Raw genomic sequence first — 11,724 nt, forward strand, 5'->3', positions numbered from 1 at the left:
TGGTGTCTGCTGCCTATCCCAGCCAACATAGCGCTCCTTTCTCTTCCGAACCCTGCCGTACACCAAAGCAGTGGTTTTCCCCCACATATGGGGTATCAGCGTACTCAGGAGAAATTGTACAACAAATTTCATGGTGCAATTTATCCTGTTACCCTTATGATAATGCAAAATTAGGGAATGAAAAACATTTTTTGTGGGAAAACTGTGAAAATTTTATTTTTATGGCTCAATATTATAAACTTCTGTGAAGCAGCTGGGGGTGCAAGGTGCTCACTACACATCTAGATAAGTTCCCTAAGGGGTCTAGTTTCCAAAATGGTGTCACTTGTGGGGGATTTCCACTGTTTAGGCACATCAGGGGCTCCCCAAATGCAACATGGCGTCTGCTAATTATTCAAACAAATTTTACATTCAAAAAGTCAAATGGTGCTCCTTCCCTTCCAAACCCTGCCGTGCGCCCAAACAGTGGTTTGCCTCCACATATGGGGTATCGGCGTGTTCAGGAGAAACTGCACAACAAATTTCATGGTGCAATTTATCCTATTACCCTTATGATAATGCAAAATTAAGGGATGAAAAACGTTTTTGTGGGAAAAATGTGAACATTTTATTTTTACAGCTCAATATTATAAACTTCTGTGAAGCACCTTGGGGTTCAAGGTGCTCACCACACATCTAGATATGTTCCCTAAGGGGTCTAGTTTCCAAAATGGTGTCACTTGTGGGGGGTTTCCACTGTTAAGGAACATCAGGGGCTCTCCAAACGCAACATGGCGTCTGCTAATTATTCAGACAAATTTTACATTCAAAAAGTCTAATGGCGCTCCTTCCCTTCCGAGCCCTGCCGTGCGCCCAAACAGTGGTTTTCCCTCACATATGGGGCATCAGCGTGCTCAAGAGAAATTGCACAAAAAATTTTGGGGTCCATTTTTTCCTGTTACCCCTGTGAAAATAAAAAAATTGGGTCTAAAGTAACATTTTTGTGAACAAAAGTAAATGTTAATTTTTTTCTTTCACATTCCAAAAATTCCTGTGAAGCACCTGAAGGGTTAATAAAGTTCTTGAATGTGGTTTTGAGCACCTTGAGGGGGGCAGTTTTTAGAATGGTGTCACTTTTGTGTATTTTCTGTCATAGAGACCCCTCAAAGTGACTTCAAATATGATATGGTCCCTAAAAAAATGTTTTTGTAAATTTTGTTGGAAAAATGAGAAATCGCTGGTCAACTTTTAACCCTTATAGCTCCCTAACAAAAAAAAATTTTGGTTCCAAAATTGTGCTGATGTAAAGTAGACATGTGAGAAATGTTATTTATTAACTATTTTGTGTGACATATCTCTCTGATTTAAGGGCATGAAAATTCAAAGTTTGAAAATTGCAAAATGTTCAAAATTTTCGCCAAATTTCCGATTTTTTCACAAATAAACGCAAGTGATGTCAAAGAAATTTTACCACTATCATGAAGTACAATATGTCACGAAAAAACAATCTCAGAATCAGGGGAATCCGTTGAAGCGTTCCAGAGTAATTACTTCATAAAGTGACAGTGGTCAGAATTGAAAAAATTGGCCCGGTCACGAAGGCAAAAACAGGCTCTGGTGCGAAGTGGTTAAAGGGAAACGGTCACCAGAAATAACGCTATTAACCTGCTATTAACCTGGTTTCATTCACGGCGCCATGTGAATGAAACCAAATGCTGGCGGGGAGAATAAAGTTTATTTTCTCCCTGCTACATTCGGCTACAAAAACGCTGTTAACCTGCAAATAAACCCCATATCTGCATCAGGTTAATAGCATTATTTCTGGTGGCAGGTTCCCTTTAAGTTAGGAGGCTATTTGTAGGAGAGATGTGGTAGTTCTGGGAATACTAATGAGGACGGTTTCACATGTTCGTATATTTCCGGTACCGGAGATCCGTACCCGCGTGTCCGTGTGTGTCACACGTGTGGTAGTGAGACATTTTGCAGACCGTGCATCCGGAAAAAACGGACGTCAGAGTGGGGAGCACACGGACACACGGTCCATGGAAACACACTGACACGTACGCAGACCCATAGATTTGAATGGGTCTGTGTGTGTATGTGTATCCGGTACGTGTGGAAATTGTCACCACACGTACCAGACACACTGAAATGTCAAAGAGCCCTTAGTCTGGGGTCTCTGTGGAATATGGGTTGGAGATCAACACCAATCTTCCTTAGGATGTTCATGTGGGGATTGTATGTGACCACAAGAGGCACCCTGTTGTAATCCAGGAGGCTCTTTCTTGGGATCCTTGTAGCTCTGTAGATCTAATCATCTGTTAACAGTGGACATTATCCTTGTAGGAATGTATTCCTCAGTGATAGCAGGTGTAGTATTCTATCTTTACTGTCTGAATGGAGCCGAATTTATCTCAGAGCTTGACTATAGGTGATGGATTTTTTTGTGCGTCTTGGATGAAAGCTGTTCCATTTAAGATATGCCAGACGTCCTGTGGGTTTATGGTAAATTGATGTTGGTATGGTATTGCTGTCGAGTCCAGAAAATTAGTTTAGCCATAAATAGGTTAGTATATTGTGGTGACATTCTGGACATTCTGCTTCCCATTGCGCTACCCACACACTGTTGCCATTTTATTTATTTATCTCACTGATATAGAGCCATTAATTCCATATCACTGTCCCCATTGGGGCTCACAATCTAAATACTCTATCAGTATGTCTTTGGAGTGTGGGAGGAAACTGGAGAACCCGGAGGAAAACCATGCAAAAATGGGGAGAACATACAAACTCCTTGCAGATGTTGTCCTTGGTGGGATTTGAACCCAGGACCCCAGCGCTGCAAGGCTGCATGGCTAACCACTGAGCCATTATGCTGCATCAATCATTCCCAAAAATTGTTATGTGCCCAAGGATGGTAGCAATAAAAACGTCAACTCGTCCTGAAAAAAACAAGCCCTCACATGACTCTGTCGGCCAAAATATAAAAAATTTCTAGCTCTCAAATTATGGCAAGAAAAAGTGTATTTTAGTGTGTGACAGCAGCCAAAAAACGCTATAAATCTGGTATTACTGTAATCGCACCGACTTGAAGAATAAAGTAGTCTAATCACTTATACTGCATATTATATTAGCCCATATAAAAATTGAAAACTTTGGACTAAACCAACATTTTAGTAGTAAATATTTAATTATTCTTTCTTCACTGCCCAACGGTATAAAATTCTGTGAGGCACATACGGTGTCAACATAATCATTGCACCCTAAGATGAATACAGTGGGTCATTTATGATGGGAAGGGAAGGTCGGGTTCTGTTGTTGGGGCACTTCAGGGGCTCTGCCAATGTAACATGACACCCTCAAACCATTCCAGCTAAATCAGAACTCCAGTATGGCGCTTCTTCCCTTCTGAGCTTTCCACTGTGCCTCAAAAGCAGTTTTCGACCACACAGAAATTATGTAACAAATTGCACAGTTCATTGTCTCCTATTTTCCCTTTTGAAAATTAAAAACTTGGGGCCAAAGCAACATTTTAGTAGAAATTTACTCAGCTCAATGTTATACAATTCTGTGAATCGCCAGAAGTTTAAAGTTCTCACTACATCCCTAAATGAATTCAAGAGGTGTAGTTTCCAAAATGGGGTCACATGTGGGGGTTTCTGCTATTTTGGCATGTCAGGGGCTCTTCAAATGTGACATGGTGTCCACAATCTATTCCACCCAAAATTGCGCTCCAAAATTCAATTGCCATTGCTTCCTTACCAAGCCTTGCCGTGCGCCCAAACAGTGGCTTTCCACCACATATGGGGTATCGGCTTACTCAGGAGAAATTGCACAACAAATTGTATTGTCCACTTTCTACTATTACCCTTGTGAAAATGAAAAATTTTGGGCTAAAGCAACATTTTTGCGGGAAAAACACATTGCTCAAAAAAATAAAGGGAACGCTCAAATAACACATCCTAGATCTGAATGAATGAAATATTCTCATTGAATACTTTGTTCCGTACAAAGTTGAATGTTCGGACAACAAAATCACACAAAAATAATCAATGGAAATCAAATTTATTAACCAATGGAGGCCTGGATTTGGAGTCACCCCCAAAATTAAAGTGGAAAAACACACTACAGGCTGATCCAACTTTGATGTAATGTCCTTAAAACAAGTCAAAATGAGGCTCAGTATTGTGTGTGGCCTCCACGTGCCTGTATGACCTCCCTACAACGCTCCTGATGAGGTTGCGCATGGTCTCCTGTGGGATCTCCTCCAGGATGGCACATCAATGCGAGCTGTGGCAAGACGAATGCAATTCGATAAAAAATCGGATTGCATTCGGAGCAATTTAATCCCATGATGGTGTGCTCAGTGGCGTTTTTTTTTTTTTTCAGCGCCGACCAGATTACGATCGGGCTGGAAAAAAATTACAGCATGCTACGATTGCATGCTGCATTCAGATCGCACGCACCCATATAAGCTTTTGGGTGCGTGTGAAACATCGCACTGCACTTGGATAACACCCGAGTGAAGTGATTCCCGCCGATGCCAGCAACAGATGAGATGGAGAAATTGATTTCTCCGTCCCCTCCGCATCTGTGCTGCGATCCTCTCTGTGTGAGAGGATCGCAGCATGGAGCACTGACGCTCGTCTCTCGCTCGCAGAGCAGGAGCCGAATGTTATTAGCATATCGCATCCGATGCTCTCGCATTGGATGCCATACGCTAGTGGGACCCCGGCCTAATAAGGCATTTGGTGTGGGGTGGGTCTGGAGGCAAAAGCTCTGGAGCGGTTTTGTCATGTGAAGGAAAGCTAAACCTTGGGTTGTTTGTTCCTTAAGCAGACGATTATCCGTAGCAACAAGGACTGTGCCATACGTTATGTTTTGTTTTTCCTGTTAGACCGGGAAGGCTGTGTTTGTTTTTGCTAACATTGTCGTGGTTTATGCAGTGCTCTTAATAAACCACAGAAGATTTAAAAAGACAGTGTTCCTGTGTCTAACTCTATGTGCAACCAAGTGAGCCGATCTACCACAGTTGGTGTTAGAAGTGCCGGCAAGATCCCCAGGAAGCAAGTGTGATGGCTGTGGACAGACTGCATGTCCTGGGTGAAGGCGGTTGTAAGGATGAAACAGCGGTCAGACAAAATGGAGCAGCTGACCAAGCACCTGGTCCAAAGCCAACACCAGTTGCAGCAGCACCAGCAGCAACAGCACCGAGGGCAGCTCTGACAACAGCAGCAGCTCTGACAACAGCAGCAGATTGATTCGTGGCAGAGGCGACTCGTGGCACGGCAGCAGCTCCGACCCCAGCTGATGATTTCTCTGTCCAGAAGGCAGTGAGGAGAGCCTTACAGAAGATGACCCCAAGTGACGACAGAGGCCTTTTTAACCATTTTTGAAAGGGTCGCCAATAAAGAGAAACTCCCGCCAGAGCAGTGGGTGGAAGTTCTGGCGCCTTACTTAATGGGGAGCCACAAAAGGCCTACTCTGATTTGGCCTTACAGGACGCCAAAGAATATGAAAAATTGAAACCAGAAATTTTGGCGCACTTGAGGGTGACAATAACTGTCAGGGCACAACGGGTCCACCGCTGGGCATATCACCGGGACAAACCTCCTAGCTCCCAAATGTTTGATCTGCTGCACCTCATCCAAAAGTGGTTACAGCTGGAGTCCTCTACACCAGCGCCGATGGTGGAGCAAGTTGTAATGGACCGGTTCATGTACTCCCTTCTGAGTCCGATGCAGACTTGGGTTGCCCAGGGAGATACCCGGAACGCCGATGACTTTTTCGGACTGGTCGAAAAGTATCAGGGGGGTTGACAGGTCCTTGGGGAGGCAACCCGCTCGATACTCGGTGGCGGAGGGCATGCAAAGGGCCTCATCGGGGGATGCAATTTGCTGGAGATGTCACGGCTCAGGTCATATAGCTGCCCATTGTCCCCTAACCACCGAGCAAATGTGCGGTGTTCATTCTACTGATATCCAGCTTGCAGTAAGGACTGTCCACCCCGCAAGGGCCCCAAGCTTGTCCTGTAAAAGTGAATGGCCTGCAAATGACTGGACTACTAGACTCAGGGAGTTTGGTGACCATCGTGTGGGCCACACTGCCTCTCCAATTGATCCCTGGGAAGGAGGTGGGCGTCAGTTGCATTCACGGAGATGCTAAAGACTATCCGGTGGCCAGTGTGATTGCCAACCCCAGAGTCTGACAAATTTCCCTTCTGTGTAGTGGGTGAAGAGAAGAAGATCCCCTGAGGCAGACATTCCTGAGACAGGGGTGACCAGAGAAAATTTTGGGTTCACCCAACAAAAGGACGTATCTAAAAGAGGTGTTCAATAAGGTAACAGTTATAAATGGAATAACACAGGAGTTGGGGGCTGAGACCAGGTTTCCCTATTTCATGTTGAGTGGGGAGGAGATAGTGGAGCCATTATTGGTACCAGGACCCTATAGACAAAGGGTGTTGGACAGGGCCCATTCACATGTCTTGGGTGGCCATCTGGGGCTGAACAAAACTCAAGAACAGGTCATGCAGAGGTATTATTATTATTATTAAAATATTGCAAGTCCTGTCCCACCTGCCAGTCAACGGCTACCACCTCTCCCTTCCAAAATCCTCTCGTGCCTCTATCAGTCAGGGCAGGGCAACAGAGAAACCACATTGAAACTCCACATTGGCAGGACAGGCCAGAAGGGGACACTAAGGGTGTAACCGGCCCAGAAACAACAGTGCCGTGAACTGCTTCAGCGGAATCGGGACCTATTTTCGGAGTAGCCAAAACCTACGCAGGTTGGTGAACAAGTAATCCTGACAAAACCACATGTACAGGTGAACCAAAAGCCATATAGAATCCCAAAGCCCACCGCAAGGTGTTTTCGAAACAAGAGGCATTTGATGCGTATCCGATACCCCATGACGATGAACTCATATCGAAGCTAGGGTCAGCCAGATACATCACCTCCATAGACCTAACAAAAGGTTACTGGCAAATCCTCCTCTCTCAAAGTGTTAAGAAGAAGGTGGCCTCTTATTTTTAAACCTGACTGTTGCTTCCAGTCTATCAGAAGCCCATTTGGCCTGAAGAGAGACTCCGCTACCTTCCGGAGGGCCATAGACCAGATCTTAGCCCCTCACACTATCAGCCGGGTAACCCGAATCTTGCCGCATTCCTGACTGACCTTCTTAAGGGTATGAAAACGTCAATGGCCAAATGGCCTTTTAAAGCAAAGATGGCTTTCCAAGAGTTGAAACTCAGGGCTATAGGTCTTCATTTTTCATGCGAAACACAGGCCCAAAAAGCAGCACAGTAATGCAGTTGTCCAGTTTAGACTTCATGTTTGGTGACTACAGGTGCCAAAACCTGCGGCTTTGGGCAGAGGGGGGGGATATGTGACAAAGTCACTGGCAAAGTGCTAGAGGGGAGATATGTAGCACTGAGATTGTTAGCTCCAGTAATTAAACATAGGAAAAATGTTCCAGCACACGAAGGAATAAGGGGTAAATCAGCCATATTTAGTGCTAGGGTGATTAAACACCGGCAGAGAGGGAGGAGGTCAGAGGATAAATTCCGAGCCTTATAGGGCATTTGGTGTGGGGTGAGCCTGGAGGCACAAGCTCTGGAGCTGTTTTGTCATGTGAAAGAAAGCTAAACCTTGGGTTGTTTGTTCCTGAAGTGGGCGGTTACCCATAGCAACAAGGACTGTGCCATACGTTATGTTTTGTTTTTCCTGTTAGGCCGGGAAGGACGTGTTTGTTTTTGCGAACGTTGCCGTGGTTTATACAGTGCTCTTAATAAACCACAGATTTAAATAGACAGTGTTTCTGTGCCTACCTTTATGTGCAACCATGAGAGCTGATCTACCACAAGGAATTGACACTGTTTAGGCACAGCAGGAGCTCTGCAAACACAACACGGCGTCCACTATCTATTCAAGCCAATTTTGTGCTCCAAAAGTGAAATGGTAGTCCTTCCTTTACGAACTCTGCTCCTCAAGCACCGACTCCTCAATTCCCTTGACTCTACAGCACTGCCTCACTACTGAGCATGTAAATAAAGTGCAGCCCAGATTCATCTCAACTAAAAGCCTAAATCTTTAGATCAGGAATAGAACAGTCATTTATAGGACATTTCATAGCTTTCCCAAATTCTTATGAAAACATTTACAGCACATCCTGCATTGTACTACTGAACCCAATGTATTACATATTTTTGGAGTCGGTCCATTTTATTTAGACTACACTGCCCTGGCCCAAACACTAGTTTTCCACCACATATGGGGTATCAGCGTACGCAGGAGAAATTGCACAACAAATTGTATGATTCATTTTCTCCTCTTACCCTTGTGAAAATGAAAAAAATTGGGGTTAAAGCAACAATTTTGTGTGACTAATTAAAATGTTTATTTTTTCCTTCCACATTGCTTTAATTTCTGTGAAGCACCTAAAAGATTAATACATTTCTTGAATGTGGTTTTGAGCACCTTGAGTGGTGCAGTTTTTAGAATGGTGTCATTTTGGGTATTTTCTGTCACATAGGCCCCTCAGAGCCACTTCAAATGTGATGTGGAAAAATGAAAAATTGCTGATTAACGTTTAACCCTTCTACCTTCCTCACAAAAAAAATGAGGTTTCAAAAATGACGCAGATAAAAAATAACATTTACCACATGTCTACTTTTACATCAATTTTGTCTGGTATAACTATTTGGTTTAAGGGCATAAAAATTCAAAGTTTGAAAATTGCAAAAGTTTCACATTTTTTGTCAAATTTTTGGTATTATCATAAAAACAAATGATATCGACCAAAATTTAGCACTAACATGAAGTACACTGTGTCACCAAAAAAACAAATCTCAGGGATCCCTCACGGGCAGAGTCGTCGCTGTTCCTGTACCAGTTGCCGACTTGTATTGTTCAAAATGTATTGTAATTGTTTGTGCCATGTATATCCCTTTCACATGTAAAGCGTCATGGAATAAATGGCGCTATAATAATAAATAATATGTTGAAGAGTTATTACCTCATAAATTGACGCTGGTCAAAATTGTAAATTTTAGCTCATCAGGAAGGTTAAGCAGGCTTGGAGATGAAAGGGTTAAAAAAAACAACCACAGCTCAAAGAGAAAGATCAATTTCATAGATAAGGTTTCCCATATACTCTTTCCCTTACTGATTCCAATGGCGAGAAACAACCTCACAAAAGGTCTAGTGCATGAGGAGGTTTGAAGAAAAAGAAAAAATAGATGTCAAGGAAAATGCAAAGGAACAGACCACAAATCTTGAAAAATCACATTGTGGAGATCTGTTATATTGTACTTTTTTTTCTTCATAGATGACCGTTCAAATGTTTCATGTTGAACTGGACACAATGTAATGGCTGCAGAGTGAAATAAAACGTTTTGTTGGATTTATTATATTTGGCATTACCATCTTGCCTTTCTACTGATGTGATATTGTTTCGTAAACACTGTTATTTTAATAAAATATATTTGTATATCATTATAGTATTATTTTTTTTTTAATTAGTTCCTTATTTACATGCACTAGGTGCCCAAATAGGACCAGACTAGACAGCCCACAGCCACTAGCACATAGGTCCAAGGTGGGTCTATTGTGCACATGGAGGAGCAATTACACTGAGAATAAACCCGTGTGAACATAGCCTTAAACTGTCTCGTTTCACGAGAACTCACAGCAAAAAGTCTGTTTGCCTCTAGTGGCATGCTGCCTTATCCATAGAACTTTATGAGCACCAACTGATATCTCAGTAATGGGAAAATCTGTCTTCACTGAATTCAGATTTTACCCATGAATTGAGTGTGAGAGATCAGTCCGGATGGGGGGCGTATTTCTCTGGTAAGATACATTGCAAAGTTTCTTACGGTCATGTCTACAATTCATTTATTTAAAAAAATTAAGACGATGACGCTTTAATTAGAATAGAGAATTAGATTTTGTAACAAAGCTTTTCCATGATTAAACGCAAGGCAATGAGCTCAGACGCAGAGTGCACATAGACTTTGCAAGACATGGCACAGAACAAGGGCCAGGCTGGTGCCATCTGATCTGCAGAAGGGCAGCTCTGAACACACAACCTTGAACCTGTGGGAGACGATGATGATGACGGGCAGCAGCTTACTAAAACCAGACTGCTAGAATTGGATAGATGGAGGATTTGGTGTAAACTCCATGGACCCAACTGCCTTGTGTCAAAGGTCTGCGCTGGTAACGGTGCAATGAATACCAATGGCATTTATAAATAAAAAGATTATTTAAAAAAAAAAAAAGATTATTATTACAGTCTCCCGGAGCACTGGTGGCGGTCATGGTCCCCTTAATGCCCACCATGGCTACTGGTCTCCACAGTCACAGGACCACTATTTTAGCACGCTTTTTGGGGTATGACAGAACACACGCGCAGCAGTGATGTGGTGCCATCATATCTGTAAGAACCATTGCTTCAGCACTTTCCTGAGATCAGGACTCTCCTCCCTGGCACTAGAGAGGTGCCCTAAAGTGGGCACTGGGGACATATTTATGGCGTGGTGACTGACCCTAGAGAACAACACTAATCTGCAATGCTAAACAATACATGGCTAGTAATGATTATCAGCAACCAGCAAGGAGCACAGGCCAGCAAGAGAATAAGCGTGCATTACAAGTGGGAGTAATGTGCCACCTGCAGGCATGTGCCACCTGCAGGCATGTGCCATGTTTGCCAGCTACAGGCATGTGCCATGTGTGCCATCTGCAGGCATGTGTGCCATCAGCAGGCATGTTTGCCATGTATGCCATCTGCAGGCATGTGCCATGTGTGCCATGTATGCCATCTGCAGGCATGTGTGCCATCTGCAGGCATGTGTGCCATGTATGCCATCTGCAGGCATGTGTGCCAGCAGGAGTCTCACTAGTAAACAGCGTCGACCATTAGGAAAATGACTGCTATAGAGGCTAGCTATTCTAAGGCTATGTGCCACACATGACAGCTGCAGGTGAGTGCCATGCAGAAGAATACCCAGTGGGGTCACAGGCCCTGTCAGGCTCCACTCACCGCAAATGATGTCATACCTCCAGCCCTGCGACTCGATGACGTCATGGCTCCGCAGGCGTCGTTTCCCAGGCAGCCCCGGGCAGTAAAGCAGTGTGAGCCGGGGCTGACATTGTCGTCCTCTCACATACCCACTTTACACCTTGGAACCGGCCGCTCCAACCAAACACCAAAAACCCCTGTAGGGGGGACGTGGTACGGCCCGCCTTCAATGCTGTCAGCTAGTGCCTAGCCGCGCCCACTATATAGGCGGGGAGGTTCGAAGCAGGCCTGTGTGTGAAAAAATTCAGTAGTAGGATTCTCACTGCACAGAACCAAAGCTTGGACGCGCCCACTGGAAGGAAAGGGAGCGACGATACCTCCTCGTAGAAAAAATGGTAGCGCTCAGTTGCAGTTTCATGTAGTGGGTGCTGGGTCGCGCCCATTGGTTGCGAAGGGGAAGCTTGGCAATTCAGCACCTTGTTATCATATAGCCTTTCTGTAAAGTAGACGGCTCGTCTGACGTCTTCCACTTCTGCGCTGCATTAGATATGGCTTCAGTCACTGGCGGCAAACGGAGGGGGTTTGTAAAGACTTAGAATGTGGTCTGCACACCCCTCCATAACATTGGGGAGTCATTACAGCACTGTGGATTCCCAGGAGTAAACTGCACCTGAGCCAAGGGAAACGTGCCAGTCCCAGCTGTGAGGGCACGGCCC

The 11,724-nt window shown here is 44.3% G+C and overlaps 1 protein-coding gene across 4 annotated transcripts in view; it reads right to left on the minus strand.

Annotated features, from left to right (window-relative positions):
• HIVEP3 (HIVEP zinc finger 3) overlaps positions 1-11,328 on the minus strand; it is a 388,269-nt gene extending 376,941 nt beyond the window's left edge. For all 4 annotated transcript variants that reach the window (XM_073666393.1, XM_073666394.1, XM_073666397.1 and 1 more), the window contains exon 1: positions 11,030-11,328. The gene's annotated coding sequence lies outside the window, so the exon portion shown is untranslated. The remainder of the gene's footprint in view (positions 1-11,029) is intronic.
• Positions 11,329-11,724: the final 396 nt, after the last annotated feature.

Source organism: Phyllobates terribilis, unplaced genomic scaffold, assembly GCF_046119375.1.
Source record: "Phyllobates terribilis strain yellow unplaced genomic scaffold, ASM4611937v1 Scaffold_2__4_contigs__length_985480577, whole genome shotgun sequence".
NCBI lineage: Eukaryota > Metazoa > Chordata > Amphibia > Anura > Dendrobatidae > Phyllobates > Phyllobates terribilis.